The following is a 21,680-nucleotide window of genomic DNA, read 5'->3' as shown; positions in this document are numbered from 1 at the left end:
TAGTCAAAACAAAATGTCCTTTTCTATTTGTATATAATTTTCAATCAGAAAAAGCTAAAAAGGAAATTAATAATGGAAAATAAGGTTGTAGCATGAAACTCTACAGCATAATCAGAAGCTTTGACTTTTTCTCTTGCTTTTTGCTTCCCTAGCATGAGTGAGATGAAATATTCATACAAAAAAGAAATTGAAGCTGTTATTAAAGTCTTCTGTTTGTTATTAACGGTGTAGTCTGGTAGTTCATGTAAACATTAAAACCGATGTAAAACAAAAATATAATTTCATTCAAGAAATAACCAGACAAGGTTTGTTCTGCTTTTGGGGTGAGAAACAGATGAGGAAATCAACAGATCTGCAACACAGTTCAAATTGACCCAATTCTGTGATTGTCAGAGTAATTTTCCTTGCCAAGCCATCATTGCTGCTAATGATAATGATCCTTTAAAGTGATTTTGTTCCACTAGCATAATGAAGTTTTGTGTTGGATACGATTCCACTTACACAGATTTGATTTTAGAAGAAAATTTTAAGGACTTAAAAGCAGTCCCTTTTGAAAGAAAAAACATCACTCACTGTTCTCTCTGAAGTTAAAAACCTGCAAGTAACTTAACCAGATATTAAGATACCTTTCTTCAGTAAGTGACAATCTCAGCTTCAACATGTCACTAATTTCCAGAAACTTCACAAGATTGCACTAGATAAATAATGAAATTTTAAAGATGAAATTTTGAGATACCATTTCAAATTAAAAACTAACCATCACAGAGCAACATCTAGCTAATAGTGTACATTTCTTGAAGAGTGTTTCATTTCTGTATGAAATGTACCAGATATATTCTTTCATTTAATTCTTATTTTGCATCTCTTTCTCTTCTATTTGAAAGACAACTGTGCTTATAAACTGTTTTATTCTTACGTCCATAATTTAAGATATGCATAACATATACAAGCTTATCTGAATTCATTTGTTCTTTAAAGATAACAAAAAACAGTTCAAACTAACCATTTCAAAATTAACATTAGTTATTTGTTCCTGTAACTTCATTTGTTTTAAGTCAGTTTCATCATTCAAATCTAACCACTAAGATACTGATTTTTTAGAAATAAGTTTTAAGGCTATTGCCAGGACAAGTTCCACGTAGCCTATTCATGATACACTGAATTCCACTGTGGTTTCCCATTTTGTACATGGCAAGAACTAACTTATGCTAACAGAGCTGCATTGCTATTTAATGCAATTCATATTAAAAGTCATGGAAATACAGGTAACATATTTACTTCTAATCATTTCATTGATCAAGATATAAAATCACCTCCAAATTCAAAAAACTCAAGCGCACATAAACACTGACTTTCAAAGTTGATAATTTAAAAATTGACCACATCGTGAACTATAGTTCACCAGGATGTTTGTTTTTTTTTGTTTTGTTTTGTTTTTTTTGACTACATGAGGAGATATTATTCCTCGTATCTTGTCCAATATTTTTTGCAGGCGTCAAAGAAGTAGGAATGTCCAGTTACTAAGGGCTACATCTTCATAGATTCAAGTCAAGATGTTTCTTCCCTTAAGGTCATTGCAGCTAGAGAGTTGACTACACTTCTCTCCCAGCTGCACTGGTAAAACACTGTTAAGCCTTTTCTTCCTCTTTCTGTTCATTATCGACATAACACTAACAAGCGGTCTTCATTATTTGACTACACTAGAGGTGAGTATAGACCATTTAATATCTAATTTATTTATCTGTTAGCTCTATTCACAACCTAGATTTGGATGTCAACAGTACTTGAAATAAAATTTTACCAAAAGTAAAAAAAAGTATTTGAAGTTAGAATAAGTTCCACTGATTGAATTTTTTTTACCTTTATTTCAAAGAAAAATTTCCTTCCACACTGTTACTAATTCCTATTAAGATCTACCTGAAGATACCTATTTGCATAACAATATTATTACATTTCCTTCTCCTCCACAAAGTGAGGCTTACTTCCTGTATAGCCGTAATTACTAGTTTCTCAACTGATAGTTGAAAAGACAATTTTAGAGGTCCATAAGAAAGATTTCTGTGAAATGACCTACACCAGTAACATTCTAAACATACACGAACAATATACACATTATTTTTAAAGCCAAAGTTACCTTATGAAGGAGCCCTACTTAAATCTTTATGTACATCTTAATGTATATTGATGAATATAAACTGAAATATAGGAAATACGAGCTAAGTACAAATCCATATGTAGGTCTTTTCAATTCAGTAAGTTATGTCTTTCACCAATTATTTTTCTCTCCCTATAAACCCTTAATATCTTTCTAACAATAAACTGTAATATCACATAAGACTTAATGAGCAAAACAACAACAAGAAATTTGTCATGCCATATTACATACAGCTCTACTAGTCATAAAAAAAAAAAAAAAGAGAAAATTCTGTTTTTGGACCATGGGGATATAAGTTATCTACACACAATGAAAATATAATCACTCCATCCACCTTTGAGTAAACCTTGCAGGAAAACACTCTTCTGATGCAATAAACAAAACACTTTTTCCAACATAGGTGAAACCTTTTAAAGTGTTTTTATGTTGTACTTAATAATTTTAAATTCAAAAAGTATGTATAAAGACTCTATGAAAGTGTTTCATCCAGAAAACAAAAAAAAAAAACAACAAAAAAAACCCCACATAATTTGTGAGATGTTGCTACTAAAACCAAAGCAAGAAACCTTTAAAATCCTTATTAGAAGTTTGCCAGGCCCCAAAAGATGCTCAGTGATGTGTACAGTCCTTAATGCGTACTTTGCGTAGCATTAGTCCCTAAGGAGTCCATTTTCAACGTCAATTCAAGCTCTTTGTATCCCAGAACAGAACAAGAGAGAGAAGTTAAAGCTATATCTAGCTTACCTGAAGCAAAAGGTGGGATACAGTAGCTTCAGCTCCTTTTTCCAGTAACTCTGCCACACGACTTTTGAGCAAGAACTACCTTGTATCCAGCTGGTTTGGAGCACAGACAATTGTCAGCACCTGTGAAGAAAAACCCCAATGATTAGAGAGAAAAAAAGCCCAACAACATAACAACCAACACACACACAAACAAGCCACACACAGGCTCTTAAGACTATCCGGTACTCTGACATAATATGCTGTATTTTTGACAGAAAAAAAAGTCCAAAACATCAGATAGTAAGCAACAGAGATATTTTTTATTGAATTATTTAAATATTGATGCAAGCTTAGACGCCCCAGTGAAAACATAGATCTACTGAAGATAAAAAAAAAAAAAAAAAAAAGCAACATGTCCCACAAGAAAATTCGATTGGCACTTTATGGAAACTAGATAAACTAGATGAGACGCAAAACTGAACTTTACAGAAGACTTTCAGTGAACAGAATAAATCATTTTGCAAAAAAAAGAAGTGAAAGCAATAGGAAGAGCCTTAGAGCCAACACTGATCAAGGGAGTAGAGAAAGCTGTAGTAAAGTTGAAAAGGCAGAAGAAAGCTCAAAGATAGGTAAAAATAATTTTAGTTTCTTGTAAAAGCAAGTCCCTGAATTAAACAGACAGGCTGAAGGAAACATAGGTACAAATAGATTTACAAAGCCCTTTTAAAGAAGTTCCATGCACTATGAATACTGCGTACACTGCCAAAATTATACTAGTCATAAAGCCTCTTCCTATATAGGACTTTGTTTTGTTTTTCTAATAGAACTATTCACAGAATTTCCTGTGGAGATTTTTTTTAATTTTTTTTTTTAACCTTAAAGAGCAGAATGGTCCACCAGGACTAGTTTTATCTGATACATTATAAACAAAGGAAGAGAGGAATAAAATAAAATAAATAAGTAATAAAACCCCCAAATCATTAAAGAAACAATAAAATAAAGTCGTCACATTTTAAAGATGTGATGAACCCAGAATTTAAGCAGGCTAAGCAGAATTAATAGCTTTCTATGCTGTTTTGAAAAGAAATACTGTTTTTTACTGCTAACTTTCCTTTTTCTCTTTATGAATCACTTTGTATTTCAGAATCTTAATGTGAATTAAACTCTTTAAAAATCCTGAAAATTCTCACAGAAAGAGCCAGTACTGTCAAAAAATTATGGTTCTGTCACTTTTTCCCATTTTCTACTTCTCAGGTCTCTGACAGTTTCAGAAAACTTGAGCTCCTGTTCAGCTCTGAAAATAATTAGCTATTTCCTGCACTTTCAAGAGGATTTCTCCATTGTTGAACTGATTTTTTTTCTAATTAACATATTGATTTTTTTTCTGATTAGTATCTCTTTTATGACTGCTGTAAAATGGTCATAACTGATGGGGAACACTAATAAAATATTCAAGTTTCAGCAGTTCTGGTAGTGGCTCCTTTCTGTGGAGAAACTTGTTTGTACCACTATCGCATGGTAAGCATATGTTTTTCCTGTTGCTCTGCATTGGAATTAATAACAAAAAAAGACTTTTTGTCAGGCAGAGCAATAAAAGCAAAGAAGTACTTTAAGTTTTGTATATACAATATTTCAGCTCAGCTGATATGGAGTTTAACAACCAAAAATTAGCACAGACTTGATATACTTTAAGTTTTGTATATACAATATTTCAGCTCAGCTGATATGGAGTTTAACAACCAAAAATTAGCACAGACTTGATATATTTCTGGCATTGAAAATAGAGATGAACCTTCTGTATTTCACACGCTAAATCACAACTGCCATTATTACCAATGAAGCTACTGCTTTCCACTTCCTGTGCACATTAAACTGTAAACCCTATCTTTAATGAAACACTGCTCTTTATCAGCCAAGAATTCTTCTGTTGATTTTCTCCTTATAAAAGCAATAAAAAATCACATTTTGTGAAATCTGTAACATGTATCTTATATAAAAGCTGTTTCACCCACAAAGATCACAGATTTATTTTAAGCTCAATTAAAAGAAAGAGCATTTTCTTAAAATGAGTTTTGTTTAGAGAGTGTCTTCAAAAAAAGAGTAAGAATTTAGAGAACCCAAATGAACTGAATACATGTGAGAAGAGTTGCTCAGCTGACTGATTTTCTGATTGCAAAACTGATTTTAGCTGAAGTATTAACTATAATTTGACAACACCTGCTGTAAGTTGACCTTGCACTAAGAAGATCCTTCAGTCTCAGAACCTTTGCTTTATGGAGCACTATTGCTTGTCTTGAAGTACAAACCAGGCAGAAGAACAAAATCTGGTCAAAACCTTGCTTGTGTAATTTCTTCCCCTTCTACTATCAAACCAAAAGGACTGCTCTCATCTAAGCCATAAATTCATGTATACCATCAGCTACCAATCAAATTCCAAGATGGTGCAGTTGCACCTGAAATATAGCACTAATTTGAAAACTTAAAATCACAGAATGATGATACAGTTCCTGGTTTCAAAAAAAAAGCTTATACAGCGTTGATATGGAGGAAGTTTATTTTCATGAACATACATTTCTTCCCCATTACGTCTTTGAAAACACAAAAGGATAATAATTATTAGCAGCACACCAATATTAAATTAAAAACACACTGTATAGTTACAACAAAAGGCTTCCATTCTACCAAGTTACCTATGATTTATACTACTGTGACCACATTCCAGTCATAACAAATCACTTCCACCTACTAACAACATCAAGCATATTTTCCCATAGGGGATAACATTTTAGAGTTAAATACTTCACCTCTAAAAAGTTGACAGATACTATTTATACTGCACATTGTTATCCTACAAAAACAAGCATGGATTTCTTGGCTCTTTTGCTAACTTTTCTTTAAAGAAAAGCAAGGTTCCTTTGTGGTTCTCACTCTAACCCAAACAGTATTATGGTCTGCAATTACTTTTTTTGTTCAGGTGCAACAAATTAGAGAGGAAAACCTAAAACAAATGCCCGGTGCTGTGGCTATAAAACTTACCCCTTGCTAGGGTGAAGCTAATCAAAGGCAACTTTAGAAACAGCAAGGCTGGCTGAGACTGATATATGTGATCATCATAGAAAATACACTAGCTAAGTGCAAGTGTATATGAGGAGCACTTGATCAATTATTTTTAGGTATTAAATGCTATCAAATAAAGTCTATTTTGTTCTACTGATTGCTTTTTCTAATGTTGTGACTTCTCAGCTCTTCTGTATTTCTTGTGATAGTTTTATCTATGTTTAATTGTGTAATGGATAAAGAGTTCCTTGGCTGAGAAGGCCTAGCACACACTCGAGCAAAAAGCTCTCCAGCTCCCATAATTTAATAAAAATGATAAGATTCCCAAATAGCCTTTCTCCAAAATACACCTGCAGGGCTTTAGCTCGAAAACCCTTTTCTCACCTTGCACCTGTGAAGTAGCCCTTTTGCCCATATTGATTTTAAAGGAGCTGTGGCACAGATGGACTACAGCCGAGACAATATCTAAAACTCCTCCAACTTCACTAACAGGACACGTTTACTCTCAGACAAATGAAGACACTGTCAGGGATAGGTCCTAGTTTAAAGTAGAACACGCAGAAACTTGCACGGATCAGCATGACTGTGAGGATTTTCCTCACAGGCTGGGGAGCTCATACCTCAGACACTACAGAAGGCAGAAGTTGATCCTGCATGCAGTGGCCGCCATTCCAGCCTCCTCTGGCAGCTGAGGGAGGTTTTAGGAGTGGTCAGGTCTCACGGTTATAAAGCAAAACTTCTGATGCAATGAATAAGGTTTTGCTATATTTTCATTTCTTTGCACAGAGATGTGACTGTGTGTAGTGGGTGCACGTGGAGTCAACTTCGGTGAGGTAATGCTGGGGCTGCCCCGTGCTGCACACAGCTGGTTCCAGCCAGTTCTGGCCGGTTCCAGCCAGCCTCAGCACAGTGCATGGTCCGGCTCAGCAGTCATGTTCAGGGTGCCTCAGGGGAGAGGTGCTTGAGGAAGGAAGTGAGGAAAAAAGTGTGAGGAACAGCCAGGACAGAGAAGGAGGAGCGTGTCAGCTCCAGAATGCCCTGGGGTTTCAGCAGCCATCATGAGTCCATCTGCCTCAGCCCTCGGCTTCGTCACAACAGTGACGGCAGGAGGGGCTGAGGAATGCAAGCCCTCCCCATATTTTAGCAAATACACTGGAGGAGATGTCTTTTTTTTTTCTTCAAGACCAGCCAAAACTTAGACAAAACAGAAATTTTGCCTTTAAGATAAAGTCAAAATTCAGAGCTTTAAACATTCACAGATTCATATGTCATAGTTTATGTATGACTCATTCAAATTTCATGCAAATGTTCACTTTCCTTCTAAGGCATCACTCTTTGGCCTAGAATTTAAGCCGAATATTTCACAGAGAAATGTGGTCCTGCAACACAGTGTGATTACCTTAGTAATGGTACTGCCATGTTTCCATTTCATAAATGGGAGATATGACAGCCTTTAAGATGGAAAAAGGGATGTTTTGAAACCTGAGGAAGTCTTTGGGATAGACTCGGATTTTGACAGAAGGTTTGAAGTACATTTCACTTTGTTCAGTTTATTTGATAAGGATATTCCTGACACACACAAAAAAAGACCAAGCCACAGAATAAAATTTTTGTCTTCTTCCCTAATTTCTCTCTTTTCAACATTTGGCAAGGGTACATTTGTTTTATGGGATACTTAAAGAACTCTAATGACATCAAATTCATATGGCAGAAAGTGTCTGTCAGAGAAGTTATAATTATAGGATATTTAATCTGTTATTTTAGCATATGTATATCCTTAATAGCTGAGCTAATGTTTCCTGCGTGATTGTGGCAAAGTTGTTGAGCCAGTCGAATCTGTCAGTCTGCACCTAATCTTTCCTGACACTATGCTTAGAAATTTAATGAGACAATACCCAATTTAACAACAGGCAGCTCTACAGCTCACTCTCTCTTGTTACAGAGAGAGTTGTCTTTTTCTGAATAACTTCTGGTTAAAATGTCATATGTTTAAGCTGCTGTGACCAGCTGTTTTTTTCTCCAGTAAACACTGCAGAAGGTACAAGATTTCTCAGTATGACACATACTGTGAATGTTAAAAGCTAACAAAATTGGGTCTGGGGAGTAGACAAAAAAGTACTTCAGTGGGAGGAAAAAAAAGTGTTTGTCTTCATTAAAAGTGCCGTAATAACATTGGCTTAAGAAAAGAATTGCCTCAGAGTAAACTGGAAGTCTCTAGTGTATTGGTCCCTGTATTTTGGACTGTTGGATCTTACAACGGAGCACTGTGGTAACAGAAGGTTATCCACACTTGTTTTAGAGCAGCTCTAGATTTTATTGGCTCACAGTAATGTTGTTGCAGACAGTTTGCTGCCTTATTCTCTAGGTTGTTCTCTGGCCCAACTAGAGTTCTAAGATCCCTAGTAAAAATCACTTTCTGTTTTCAACTCAGACAATTTCATCCAGCTACATTAAGCAGCCACTTATTTCATGATTGTAGAAGTAATGGAAATAAAATTTATGACTTTGATGGAAAACTTCCCTATTGTTTGTACAGAGTTCATTAAACCTCAGGAGGCTGCCTTCTCCAGCATGAATTCATACTTGAAATCATGTACAGCTCCACAGGTAACCTGACTTACTTAGTCAAGTGTTCACTTGAAAAGCTTTTGCTATTCCTGTTTTTTTTGGTGTTGTAGGTTTCTTAGGGGAGGGTTTTTGTTTGTTTGTTTTATTTTCTTTTTGTTTTTGTTGTTTGCTTTTATTAGCAGATTTAACTAGAATTTCCATTCCTTTTTCTTCTCCAACTGTTTGTGTCTAGCAAGGAGATGGTGAGACATAACTAGACAGGAGCCATGGTGGGTGGGTACAGCTTACCTCCTGGAAGTAGGTGTGCTCTATCTGTGGCTGCCAGCACACTTCCATCTCGACAGCTTCTCTGCAAACTTTAATTATCATTAGAATATACTCAGAATGATTATGAACTACCTGTTTCCTCAGCCACTTAGCTATCTGTAATGAAGTCTTTAAAAATTACAAAACTGGTAGTATAAAATGTTTATGTTAACCTGTCTGGGTCTGTTCAATAGTGCTGTGTCACCACTCTTTATTCTCCAGCAGTTATAAACAGCATTCATCAGGCAGTGCTGAGGGGAAGTACATCTGTCACATTCAGAGGTGATCTGCCTCTTCTTTTATCCAAGCTGCAAGCTCAAGCAAGAGCAGAAGCGCATATGAGTGCAGTACTAGTACTCTCACCATTACCTCTGTGGCAACTGGGAAGGTCAATATCAGCACAAGTGCTGGCCTAGAAAGGCATCACCGAATCCCTGCGTCAAAGTGCTACTGGGTAAACAGATGTGTGGTTTTGAGTATTATGGGATATATGATAAAATAATTTTAAAAAAGCAGTCCTCAAAGTAAATTAGTTTAAATTTCATACCAAAAATGAGAACTTGATTGATATTTAACTTTGCTTTGTTTGCATTTTAAATTGACAGCAGCAAGGATGTTCCCTACTCTTTCTTGAAAAGATAGATCCCACAGTTCTTGATATATTCCATGGGTCTGGAATATCGTTGGAAGTCATTCACCTTTCAGCAGTTAATAGTGACACTTTTTTGCTGATTTCTAAGGAAATCACAAAAAAAAATCTATTTCAAAAGATTGCTTCTACCAAGGAAAACTAAACTAAGACAGGGGAGATATAGGTTAGATATTAGGAGGGAGTTTTTCACTCAGAGGGTGGTGACGCACTGGAACATGTTGCCCAGAGGGGCTGGGGATACCCCATCCCTGGAGACATTCAAGGTAAGGCTGGATGTGGCTCTGGGTAGCCTGGTCTAGTGGTTCACAGCCCTGCCCACAGCAGAGGAGTTGAAACTAGATGATCTTTGAGGTCCTTTTTAACCCAGGCCATTCTATGATTCTATGAATCTATGAAGGAGTGGTGGAGTGGATGTTGCATGAGGACAGAGAGTTGCTAGGACCATGGCCTTGCCATGGGGACAAGCTCACTGTTCCCAACAATCCATCCAGGGATTCTGTTCTGGGCCTGTGTACAGCACCTGCAACAAGCAAAGAGATCACCAATGAGGTTCCTCATTAGAAAACAAATTATGCAGTTTAATTCTAATTTTCTGTGGGTAGATATCAATAGAAGAAGTCAACTGTGGGCTCTGCACTGTAGCACTGTAGCTGACAATTTTCTTCTTTTTTTTTTTTTCTAAATGCAATCATTTATCTTTGTTGATTATTATATTTGCATAGATAACTTTATTTGTGACTTGACTAGTAAAACTCTAAGGAGCTGGACCATCTGGAGACCAAAGATAAAAATATATTCTAGAGTTAAAATGCTCCTGGAGTTTGTTCCAGATGGGCTGCATAAAATCAAACTGCTGTAAGAAACACTGCCAGGAAACAAGCACTTGACACATACAACCTTTGCAGTAGATGTTTATATAAATTATCATTTTCAATATTGTGTTTTAATTGAATAAAGAGCTTTGTGTGTGAAGCAAAACAATGAGCTTGGTCTTCTGCTATCAGAAAACCACAGGTTAAAGGAGTTAATAAGAAGAGGACCAACTTGGGTTAGTTTTGTTATTACATCCTTTCTGAAAGGTATGTAACATATGAATGAAGTTATTTTTGACTTTTCATTTCTTGTTTTTACATATTGCTCCAAAATATTTGTAAGCTTATATTTACCGAAAGCCTGAACAAGCTGAAGTAAATATTCAGTTATAGCAAACTGTGTTCTGTTATTTCCACTATTTCATACCTAATGTTAATTCTCTGTAGTTAAGTAATGTCCTGTAAAAGCCAGCTGATGTACTGTTTCATAATATGAACTTCATCTTCTTTAAGACATATTATTTTATGGAACTGAGAAATGTACTCAGAAAATGAACACAGTATACCATTACAGCATATGCATAGAAGTGCAAAAAGTGACAGACTGATGGCCACAACATTTCTCAGAACATGAAGAGTAAAGTATTGTCTCTCTTTCAGCCCCTTAGAAGATGACCTAACAGTCACAAATGATACTGAGCATCCGCAGCTTCAGCAGGAAATCAGTGCTGGTTTACTTCAGTAAAGCTGGTAAAAGATGATATCCAGAAGAGTCCCAGGAGATATCTTAAAAGACTCACAATTTAAAGTAGTTTATATTATTAATTTCCATACTACTAATTTGAATTATTAAAAAGTATTAGCAGAACTTGACAAAATGAAAAAGTATCTTTTATTGAATGTTTTTCAGCATGGGACACATTTGAGTTACTTTTGAAGGTTCAAATGGCTGCAAACATCTGATTAAAAAAAACTAGAAAATAATATTTATTGCCTTTAGTTTGTCATTACAGTTGTCAGTAAGGAGGTAGACAATTGATATCTCTACACTGCTAGGTAATTTCTTACGTGTCTTCCAGCTGAAATGAGCATTAAAGACGTGAATACTACATAGATACAATAAGAAAATCATGTAATGAAAAGTATGGCTTATTAGGAGCTTGGATTTGTGATATTAACCTGTAAAATATGTACAGTGTAATCTGTTCAGTTACCGCTGTCCTCATTATCAGACTGAGATATGTAGCATAAAATCTCTGGGGAGGGTTTGCTTTGATTGTGCAAACAGTATTAGGTCACACACGTAAAGTTTGGTATAGTTAGACATCTATTTATTAAATGATAGAAAATAAAACTGAGACCACCATTCCGAAAAATGATGGGGATCCTAAGGCGCATCTAATGAGGAACTGAGAATACTGTTTTCTTCAGCCACTGAACCTGACTGCTTCCTAAATTTCTGACTATTTCCAGATGTAAAAACTCTGGATGTTGGTCATTGTACCTGTAGACTACGGGAGGAATAAACCAAAGCTTCCCTGAAGGCAAGGGAATGCTCTCCTTACATCAGAAACTACTGTCAGAAATGAAAACTGAACAGTTCAGTCCGTGAAGGCTGTCTTTTTTCCTGCATCTGACTCACCCAGCAGCATGCATCTGTCTCAGGTGCCTGTTAGATGGCCTCACCTGACTATTTTTCTATTGATCTCACTGTTGTTGTTAGACCCTAGTATGTCCAGAGAGTAGTTACAAACTAGTATTAACAGTCTACTCTAAAGACAGAAAATATAATCATCCTTTCCTTCATAGCTTTCATAGAAAAGCAGAGATATGTAGAATATCTGTAAATCATATTTTCCATTCTCTCTGAAAAAGAAAAATCCTTTGCTTTTTGATAGATATGATACACGACTATGGATATTGAATAAAACTGACAGTATTACTTTCTAAATGCCTGAAATGAAACTTTTCAGAAAGAACACAGATACGTAATACCTAATACATTTAGCCTAATTCAATTTACAACACAAGCTTAAGTAAATCTATGATAAAAACATTCACAGGACCTGATATTTCAATGCTGGTTCAATTTAAATTGAAATCAAAAGCAGTGTGCTATACATAGTCATCAATTCTTAAGCCTGCATTCTGATTGAAGTAGAAAAGCCATAGCCTTTTCTTGTTAAACTTCCTAATTGTCAAAATAAAGTAAAAGTAGATGTAAAACAACTAATTATCCACTCACTGTAATGTAACCATACAACTAACAATGTCTTCATTGGTGCTAGGTTGCTACACTGACAGCATCTGCTCCCAACAAGAAATTGTGCCATATGTCAAGGGAAGATAATGACTTACAGAACAATTCAGTATAACTCTTCTTTCCCATCTTCATAAGCTATAATCCACATGAAGAAGTTAGAGAAATAAGACTCATCTACAAGACTTCATTATAAATAATTCTTCTATAACATATGCTTTCCTGAAGCACACAAATCCTCTGGATTCTGTGAGCAGCTCAGTGAATGGGTGAGCCGTATATGACTTTCAGAGGCAATTTCTATGATTGCTAGCCTGTAACATAATCATACACCAGAAGCACTGGGGCCTGAAACAATTTCCCATCTATTACCTCTGCATTGTAGCTATCCTACATCACAGGGTGTCATAGTAATTTACTGGATGCATGGGGTGAGGATGAGAATATGCTTAATCAACCTATTTTCATTTCCTGCACAAAACATTCAGTTTCAAATAATCAAGACAGATAAAGCTAAAAAACTGGTTTACTGAAATCATTAAGAAGGTAAATAATTTATACTCTTGTCTATCCAGTGACCCTTTCCTGTCACACTTTTCCTTTTACCACTAGAAAAATCAGCAGAAGTAGGAATTTGGTGGATTTTAAGGAAGCACAATCTTACTCCCTGGTACTTAACACCAGAATATTTTGGCTACTGTAGATAATGTTACCTCAGATATGTCTAGTTAGTTCCTTTGGCATTGGGATATTTCACATTTTTATCCTTTAGAAATTGTTCTATCTTTCAGTTTTCAACATTTTTCTTTCAATAAACAATTATTTCTAGATTTCAATAATGATGAAGAGCCAAAAAAAAAAAAAAAAGAAGAAGAAGAAGAAAATCAGAGTGTGCTGCATTCACTTCCTTTGTGAATAACCTGATGCACAAAGTACTCCAAAGTGGACTAATACTTGACACATTATTTGTTTTGTCTTTATCACTCCTAAATTCAATCATATTATGGAGATTTACACAAAAACTCTATTCATAATTTTCTTGATAACTGTTGCATCTTAAAAACGTTGGAAAATCATGCAAAAGAAACAGCTCGGAGTTTCTCACAGCTCTATTTTTTCTCCTTCACTTGGCTCCTTCATTACAAAATGAAAAGTTGTCTACAATCTAATGACTCTGCATACATTTTATCACTTCATACCTTTGATATAAAACACTGATGAATGCCTGAAGGGGAAAAATAAAGCCCAAAAACTTTCTGGCTATGGTAATGCTAACTTCTAAGGATTCAGTGTATTTAAAACATGATCTTCATATTTGAAAAAACTCACTGTTGATCAAGCTGTGCCTTTCCAATGATTCCTCAACTGGTGTCTTAAAATGGATTCTGTAATTTCTTCCGTGACTGATGGCAAACTGATTGAACTTAACCCATATCTGCATGTGTTTGCTCTCCATAGTAATTGAAAGAACATACTGTAGTTCTGCTGCAAAAATAACTTGCAGCAAGAAAGCCTTCTGTATGTTTTCCATCAGAAGCTTCATTTGTGGGATTAATTATCTTCAGAAACGCCACTAAAAATTGAGACTGCAAATGAGAATACTGACTTTTAAGTGATCTGAAATACTGTTTAATGGTATTTCTGCTTGATTAGAGAAATAGTGATCATGTTTAGCTATATTAGTTAGTTAACTAGATAATATCCGTGGATTTGAGTTTCATCCTGTATTAAGTACTATTTTCCATTCATTTGTTTTTCTTTTTGTAACTGTATTTTCAAACTTTTAAATCCCACATTGCTGTCTCTAGAAAGATATCACAGAAGAGATATATAATAGCAAGATTCAATAGTAGTCCTCATAGTTCTGCAAATAAACGTGCTTGGGACTTTATAGTCAATGCATTAATGTGACCCAAATCTGCATAGATGTTTGGACTCTCTTTTTGTATATGTAATCCTATATCTTGGGTTTCTCTGATATGTCTGATAATTTTATCTGTATGGTGAGGGATATAAAATGGTTAAATATATATTTTTTGTCAGCTGTACAAAATAAGAGTATTTAAATGAGGGATAGAGCAGGCTCAGTGATTATTACTGTGGAACAGGCTTTGTGATCTGAAAATAAGAATTTTTAAGTATCAATGGACCATCTGAATACTCTGAAAGAATCTTATTTGTAAGACTGAGGAGTAGATAGGATGATTTAAAACCAAAACCAACCAGCCAGTTCAGTAATGATTAAATAACCAATGATGATATGTTCCTTAATATATAAGAAAATATCTGCAATCTATAGAACAGAAGCCATATGTTATTTAGCAATAGTAAATACGGTGCTGAATACCACAGACTTTGCTTAGAGAAATTTCCAATAGGTATATGAAATAATAACTGGATACTTACATCCAAGCACTAGCAACGTATCTGAGTATCTGCATACATCACTTTAGTAGTTAGGTCCAAATCTGAACACAGATCTATGGCTTGGACCCCTACTACTTAGAGCTATTTGCACTCATATAAATTTGTGACCCTTAGAAATTGAAGTATTTATGTTGAAAAAGAACTGAAATATTTATAAGACTGTCATAAACTAGAAACATTATGAGATAAATATGATTACACTGTACAAATCAGATAAAATCTACACAATCTGTGCTTCTTTAAAGAAGCCCAACATGATCTGGTTTCTGAAGAAATACATAAAAAGAATTTCAATAATGTATTTTCAGACTTTATTGTTCAGAGATACAAGGAAAACTTTTCCCTCGCTGTAAAATTTTCTTTATAAAAACACTATTTCAGACAAAGCAAGCTTGGATCATTTAAAGTCCCCACAAGGGACATATTCATTGTGAACGATATTTTGAATGTTTTTGTTATCTAGAGGAATGATATCCCAGTTTATGAGATCCCAGTGTGGCTTTATTTTCTGGACTACTCAGTTATTTTCTCATCCTCTGACCTTATTACGATATTGTTTTTCCCCTTTCTTCACTACACTGTTCAGTGATAAAGCTCTATATACATTTGATACAAATTTAGTTCACATATCTGCAACTTAGTCAACTTCACAAGACATAAAAATAACGTTTTTTCCCTTATGCCGTAGTTCTTATTTTTGTGCAATATTGTTTACCAATATCCAAGTGTTTTGAATTCCCCTCCAGTGAACTTAAAATTAAAATCCATTATATCCACATAGACTATAGGGAAAAAAAAGTTTCATCTATAGGTTCAGGTTTCATCTTGCAGTGTATCTGTTTAAAAACAGATGCCCAAGTAGAAATAACATTGTTTCATTTCCCTTGTACATATACACAGTAATGGTGAGATGATTCAGACAAAGTGTGCCTCTCTATTGTTCAGGTAGTTTTGTATGGTTTCCAACAGTTTTTTTCAGACCTACAAAATATTTTCACTGATAATAACATGAAAAAATTATTTATAGGAACTGATTGTCTATTTGATTCAAATACATTACTATTATTGTGTCAGGGAAAAAAAGATTGAATCTAACAGACTGCCTCAATTTAGATTACAAGAAAGTAAAAATTGTTATGACATCTCCTTATTTACTAATCAGAGTATTTGGATGACACGTGATGATTTAGGCCAACAGAGAATTAACGCTGTTCAAAAAGGGGGAACTAAGATATAAAATACAACCGTGAAATGTGCCTGAGCTACTAAGCTTCTAAAGTTGGTTTTTGAATTCTTTCAGTTTATGTATCTTATTGCTCATAGCTGTATCTACAGTCCTCTTCTAGGCCAACATTTTTTCTCACAAACAGTTCATATATTTTATGGCTAAGATACACATTCCAAAGTTGAGATTACTTGTAAATCAGTCTATAGATAATTGCAACTACTGTGGAGATAACTCCATACTCATTATGCTTAATTTTAGATCTTCATAAGACATATGAATTTACTCAAACTTTGGCAGGCTTTGTTTTTCTGTTCTAACTTCTGCATATATCTTCATTGTACAAGGGCTGCTCTGAAAATAATGACTCTTATTTTATGACGTTGGCTCACAATGTCAGAGGCAGATGGTGGTATGGCAGTAGAGGTCGAACCTTCCCACCAACATTCCATTTCATTTTGTTGCTGTGAGACAGATGGTGGCAAAGAAAGTCTGACAAAATGGCGTCTGACATGGAAGCGTGGATGAAGCAAAGGGGCAAAACTGAATTCCTCCATGCATAAACAATTGCACCACTGGCATTCATCAATGCTTGCTGAACGTTTGTGTGGACCAAACAGTGGATGTGAGCACAGTAAGGTGGTGGGTGGAATGCTTCAGCAGTGGTGACAGCAACACTGGGTCACCTCTGCTGGTAGAGACAGTCACAAGTGCGGCATGCAGCCTCTTGTTCATAGCTGTCAAAAATGCAAAGCTAATAGTGGTTCCTGTGTTGGAAAATGTTACTTTGTAGTTGAGAATAGCAAGGTTGCCTATTTATTGCTGTTGTTTGTTCTCTATTTTCTGCAGTGCATCTGGCAGACAAGTGTCTCCTGAATTTCTGAAAGGGCAGAGAGATCTATTAGACCCTATTCACTCTGTTCCTCCCTCTCTCCCCCAAGAAAGTTACATAGGAAAGGAACATTAGGGGAATAAAATCTCTTCTCTATGCCTCATATATTCATAACCTGAACCATAAGTTCATAAACTGATAACACACATACTTTCTGAAAGAACTAATAGAAATCCTGTACCTCTTTGAACCTGAACTGAGAAACCAGTGGACTAGTCAGTCTGTAAGTCAGCAGCTGTTTAGTGTTCTCCTCAATACTGTTGACCAAAATTACAGCTGAAGCTTTATTCTGGGACTAAGCATTAAGCTAGCAAGTAAAATATACTTTCCTGTATTGTTTTCCATCAGGAGGTGCCAGTTCATTGTGAACCCAGTTAGAAAACCTTATAAGCTACCACTTAAAATGCTATTTGCACTAATGCTTTCAGAAGAGAACATAATTTTATGCCCCTATAGAAGCTGTGTAGCATTGAACAAGACCCTGTCAACAGCAGGGATTATCTCCTTTTGGTCTCTCAAACTATTACAGGATTTTCTTACAAGGAAACAGCTCTATCATTTATGCAGTCAAACAGAATCAATATTCTCATGTGAACTTCTTGCTGCACGATTAATGATGAGGCCACATAGATGGTGTCATGGCCAGTATGAGGTGGGAGTTGCCCATAGGCAAGTAGGCCTTAACAATCTGCCTGGGCTTGCTCTGGGGCTGTGGCACTCAAGCAGCCCAGCCCAGGCCTGATGCCATACCGCAGAAGCACCACAGCACAACCCTGGCTAGGCCTACTCAGGTTGTCTCCTCTGTGGGTCACTATCTCCTCAGTGTGTAGTGGTTTTCTAGCCAGCATTACAAATATCTACATTTTTTTTCACTTACTATATAGATAAGTGATTCATTTACATATAGAGTTCTCCTTACAGAAAAACATGATTCTACAAGTTAGTACCTTATATATGATTAATATCTTACTACCATGCATTTGCTTAGATTGAGATTGTGCTACCAATGTACAGCCTCAACAGTATTTCTCTGCAGGCAACTTCACTGATTTCGTTCATTCAGTTTCTCACTTTTTTTGGCAGTATGCAGTGCAGCCTCCCAAGGATTTTGTTGGAATTTTTCAACCTGCAGATCTTGATCATTCCTTGGGTGGAATCAGTGATGATTGGTATGACAAACAGAGTGGGAAGAGTACACTAAGAAAAACAGGAAGGTATGCACAGAGATTTCCCCAGAAAGCCAAAAGTCAGGTGTTCTTCAGCGATTCCAGATACAGTAAGCAAAACCAACTACAGAGCTGTGTTTCCCTGCTGCTAAGAGGTCAACGCTTGAAGAATTCCAAGGCAATCTCAAAGAAATAGCTTTCTCCATAACCTTGCCTGCATGGTTTTACCACTAGAAGAGGGAACTTATGCTTCACAAAGACCTGACAAGTAAGATGCAGCAAGACTGAATACAAGTGACAGTACTGGACTTATCATGAGTATATTAGTATTTTCAGCAGGTCCCCCACATGTCAGAAGGGAGATGACATTACCTCAAGGCACTGACAATCTAAATTAGACAGACAATGTAGCTGAAAAATGTAATGTATTAGGTAAAACAACAGAGGTCAAAACTCAGCATAGTAAAGGTAAATTATCTTACTGGGCTAATAGACTTCATGGAAGAAGAAAGTTTATGTATGGGCTGCCTCCTCTAATTCTGAATTCTCAGAGTTTATGAATGATTGTTTATCTGCTAACAGCCTGCAGGGATCTGGTATATAAGCTACAGCGTACAACTGAAAAATAATTGAAATAAATAAAGTTCTACCTGGCACTATCCTCGTTTATTCTATGCATTTGATATTAACATTCTGATGCCTTATGCTTGTAATACATATAAAGTAACAAAAATGTCATAAAATCAATACCTTCTAACAGCAGAGGGAAATGTCACAAATTATCCCATTCTCATTATAGTTTTCAGACAGTAATTTCACAAGCCTCCAAGGCATTAGGAAAACTGAGAATATTTTTGCTCTACCCTCAGATGTCAGTTTTATTGTACGTGATCTAGGCACTGAAGGTTCTCTGCTCAGGAAGAAGTCAGAAATCAATTGTTTTGCCTATGAGACTTTTTTTGTGAGACGTTAGCTGCCATTGTAATTGAGAAACTGTCAAATTCCATGACCCTGCTTAAATTATTCTCAAATACAAAATTACACTCTAACCCTTTATGTGCTACAGAAGCATAGTGTACACTCATATAAAATGTAGAGTTGTCTTGCTAATGAATAAAATTTGTATGTTCTGAAGGAAGTAAGTATATGAGATCTAGCATATCACATAACTCTTCAGTATTTTCCTATGAATTATTTATTTTTAAAAATCATGCACCCTGCCTAACTAAGTATGAACCTGGAAAAACTTGTCTTTTATGATCCTATGGCATTTGCAAATCCTGTACTGATGCTGTGGTACTAGATGCTTCAATTTGATTGAAGTGAGGCTGTTGTCATCTATGCATATATTTTTCCAGGTTGATTCACTTGCTGTTTTACTACTGATCCTCATCCTTTGATCAACCATACTTCATAGACATCGGTTTGTATTCAAGCTACTTTGGAGAGAACTAAGCTCAAAATACAGTGAATTCCAGGGTCTGCTGTCACAGACAATGTAGAAGGCCAAGCCCACCTGCATCACTTGGCTTGACAACAAGGACTTACTTCTTGTAGTACATAATAAAAACAGATGCAGCCGCTCATTTCACATAAGCCAGAACCCCAGGAAATTTTATATCACATTAAGAAATCCTGGGAAAGACATTCTGTTGGAGTCAAATAAATGCTATGGGCAACTGTGCACATCAATGGTTCTTTCACCTATAGAGGTGAATAATTTAAAAAAAAAGGAAAAAAGAAATATCAGACTTTGGATATAGTTCTAATTATGTCTATACTCTCAGTACTAAAGTACAAACTCTTATTGTAAAAGTTTGGAAAAGGATACTACTTTTTGGCTAACCCCCAAGAAATGAGTGAAATATGAGTATTTCATTATGAAATATATCCAGTTTGGGTACAGTGTCCAAAGCAGATTTTTTTGCCAAGTAAGAATACTATCCCAGACTTCCACATTAAAATATGAACAAATATGAAATATAAACAACATAACTAATACAAAAGTGTAACAGTTGTGATTTTTAATGGCATCTCCTTCTCAGCAAAATTTTATCTGTACAGTTTAGTTCTGATTAGTTTGTAGATGGTTGCACAGCATTAAAATCATTGGGATCAGATCAAAGACTGTCCATAAGGAAAAGGCTCAGCTGATAACTACAGAGAACTCACAGTTCACCTGAGACATTCAAATAGCTCTGAGCCTCAGTAAAGCATATTATTTTTTTGAGAAGTCCACTTTACAGGTTTATAGAAGGGCATCTCCAAAAATAATGCCTCCTATTTTATGATTTGGCCCACGACATCAGAGAGGCAGATGTTGGCGCTATGGCAGTAAAGGTTGAACCTTCCTGCCAATATTCCATTACATACTGTTGCTGTGTGACAGATGGAAGCTAAAGGCAGTCTGACAATATGGTCCCTGACATAGAAGTGCGTATGAAGCAAAGGTGTGGAGTAGAATTCCTCCATGCAGAAGAAATTGTATCCATTGTTATTCATCGACATTTGGTGAAGATTTATGGAGACCAAACAGTGGATGTGAGCACAGTGAGGCAGTGGATGGTGCGTTTCAGCAATGGCAACAGCGGTTCACCTCTGCTGGTGCAATTAGTACAAGCGTGGCACACAGGCTCTTGCTCATCACTGTCAAAATTGCATAGCTAATGGTGGTGACCACGTTGAAAAATAGTGTCTTGTGGCTGCTGATTTGCTCTATCAAACAGTTATCTTTGTATCTGTTGTAGTTTTCATGGCAATAAATTGGAGTTATTACTTTTGGAAGAACCTATGTATTAGTAAAATGCATATTTGATCCTATAAAGTATATTGGAAGGTGAACCCAAAGTCAACAGCAAGTCCCCACTATACATTTTATGGTCATTCTTCAGCTGTTACAAGGATGGTGGCTAAACTGTCAGGGCAAGGGCATGTCTCACTGCCCAGGCCTAGGTGTGCATGCCACACAGACTCCTTTTTAGAATAAAACCGTATGTATACTATTTCTCTACCCTACCAGCTGCGTTAAGGGAAGGAAGAAACAGTATGTATCATTCAGACAGGAATCCAAAGTGAATAAATCAGAGCACATCTGGATACGTCTCTGCCAAAAAATTCAACTGTAGTTAGAGAAGCAAAGAAAAACGAATACAATAATATTCCAGTGTATTTACTATGCTCTTCTGTTACCACAAAAAATACTAAAGATCCAAATTCTAATTTGTTCCCCCTACAGTGAGATGCTAGATGAAAAAACAAAAAAAAAACAAAAAAACAAAGTCCATATCACAGGTTCAGACATAAGAAAATGTTATTTTTCATTAACAAATCTGAAAAAAAAAACTATCAATCATTTCTGATATTATTTGCTTGGAGTGCATAAGTGACAAATGTACCAACTAGGCATAGATAACTCTAGTAGTGAGCAGAATGGCACA

General features: G+C 35.8%; 1 long non-coding RNA gene across 2 annotated transcripts in view; it reads right to left on the bottom strand.

The window, feature by feature from the left end:
- LOC110403048 overlaps positions 1-21,680 on the bottom strand; it is a 184,687-nt gene that overhangs the window by 129,557 nt on the left and 33,450 nt on the right. For both annotated transcript variants that reach the window (XR_002441464.1, XR_002441465.1), the window contains exon 3: positions 2,900-3,019. This is a non-coding gene — a long non-coding RNA (uncharacterized LOC110403048). The remainder of the gene's footprint in view (positions 1-2,899; positions 3,020-21,680) is intronic.

This window comes from Numida meleagris, chromosome 8 (assembly GCF_002078875.1).
Source record: "Numida meleagris isolate 19003 breed g44 Domestic line chromosome 8, NumMel1.0, whole genome shotgun sequence".
Classification (NCBI taxonomy): domain Eukaryota; kingdom Metazoa; phylum Chordata; class Aves; order Galliformes; family Numididae; genus Numida; species Numida meleagris.
Note: the sequence above shows the minus strand (reverse complement) of the source record. Positions and strands in the feature narration are given on the sequence as shown.